The sequence below is a fragment of the Heptranchias perlo genome, unplaced genomic scaffold, assembly GCF_035084215.1.
Source record: "Heptranchias perlo isolate sHepPer1 unplaced genomic scaffold, sHepPer1.hap1 HAP1_SCAFFOLD_52, whole genome shotgun sequence".
In the NCBI taxonomy this organism is placed as follows: Eukaryota; Metazoa; Chordata; class Chondrichthyes; order Hexanchiformes; family Hexanchidae; genus Heptranchias; species Heptranchias perlo.
This window is the reverse complement of record NW_027139537.1, coordinates 5,029,705-5,031,347: the sequence shown is the minus strand read 5'-3', so window position 1 is coordinate 5,031,347 and position 1,643 is coordinate 5,029,705. Positions and strand designations below refer to the sequence as shown.

At 47.7% G+C, this 1,643-nt stretch overlaps 1 non-coding gene across 1 annotated transcript; it reads right to left on the bottom strand.

Annotated features, from left to right (window-relative positions):
- Nucleotides 1–292: 292 nt before the first annotated feature.
- trnav-uac (transfer RNA valine (anticodon UAC)) lies at nt 293–365 on the bottom strand. The gene has a single exon. It is a non-coding gene; the product is annotated as a tRNA-Val (tRNA).
- Between the last annotated feature and the right edge of the window lie 1,278 nt (nt 366–1,643).

The following is a 1,643-nucleotide window of genomic DNA, read 5'->3' as shown; positions in this document are numbered from 1 at the left end:
GATGGTTGGTTCGTATTCCCTTGTCCCCCACCATTGGAAAAGGTTTGTCCATCCCACCGGACGAACTCCTTTCAAAAGCCACTCTGTCCAAAGCCAATATATCCTTCCAGATGAGAAGGGAATAAAACTTGAAAAGAGCGTCACTGTGGATCAGTTTTCTCTCACTCAAAATTATCTGTTTAATGAAGTAAAATATGCAGGTGACAAAGAATACGGCAACAGCCACTGTCTCCCTTTTTGGCAGGAGAAGAAAATCGATCTGTCTGTTTGTGGAGACCAAGTTCCAACATAATGTTTCCGCCCGGGATCGAACTGGGGACCTTTCGCGTGTAAAGCGAACGTGATAACCACTACACTACGGAAACCGATAGCATGGTATGTAACACAATGGGTAGCTGAATGGTGTGCTCTCTCTGCTCGGACTTGGAATGTGTTCTTTCCATTGCAGCTGGAGACACAGACAGTGGCTGCTCCCCCTTATCTTTAAAAACTCTCAGGGTAGTGGGTTTGAGCCCCACGTTGGGAGAGTACCGTTTTAAACTTTTATGCTGCTTCCACCCGCCCCCCTCCGTCTCACCGCACACGATGGGGCCGCGCCCGGGCTGAATCGCTCCAATCAGGTTTCCGCCCCTGTCGCAGCATGAAATGGTCCTTATCAAAGTCACAAATGATACTCCATGTGACTACCACCATGATAAACTATCCCTCCTCATCCTTCTCAAATACAATATCTCACCGTGCTGTTATGCTGTTAGACTAGTTTCCTCTCTCTGCTCTTATTTGGAATGTGTTGCTTTTCCATCTGACAACACTGAGTATCATCGTATTATGTTAGTCCACAAGAGGAGATCATTCGGCCCATCGTGCCTGTGCCGGGTCAAACACACGTATTCGTTCAAAATAAGTTCAGAGACAGATTGAGTGGTTTTTTTTATCAGAAAAATGCCTGAACCCCCACAGTCCACAGCTTTCCTCCTCGCTATCAACCACACGGCCTACTTTTATGTCACCCGCAAATTTCTCAATCATGCCCCCTACGCTGAAGTCCAAATCGTTAATGTATACCACAAAAGGCAAAGGACCAAGTACCGAGCCCTGCGACACCCCACTGGAAACAGCCTTCCAGCCGCAAAAACACCCGTTGACCATTACCCTTTGCTTTCTACCACTCAGCTAATTTTGGATCCAAGAAGCCACATTCCCTTGGATCCCATGGGCCTTTACTTTTTCGACCAATCTGCCATGTGGGAATTTTTCAAAAGCCTTGCTATAATCCATGTAGACTACATCAATTGCGCAACCCTCATCGATCCTCCTTGTCATCTTCTCGAAAAATTCAATCAGGTGAGTTGGACACTCGCCTCCAAACAGCGCCACGAATTGCCACCTCCCTGAATTTTTTCAATACTTTGTTCCAATCCGCGGTATCGAGTATTCGCAAGTGAGCAACCGCAGAACGGGAAAGCACAGTAATCGTGAATGATGCCGAGAAGAGCCCGAGCCTGCGGAAGGCAGACGAGGTCATCGGAAAAGAACAGCAGCCCGAGCTTGAGGAAACAGCGAGACCTCTGTCTGTCTGTCTGTCTGACCGATCGAAGGCTGATTTGCCTGAAAGTGAGTGCGGTTTGACGTGTTGTTACTCA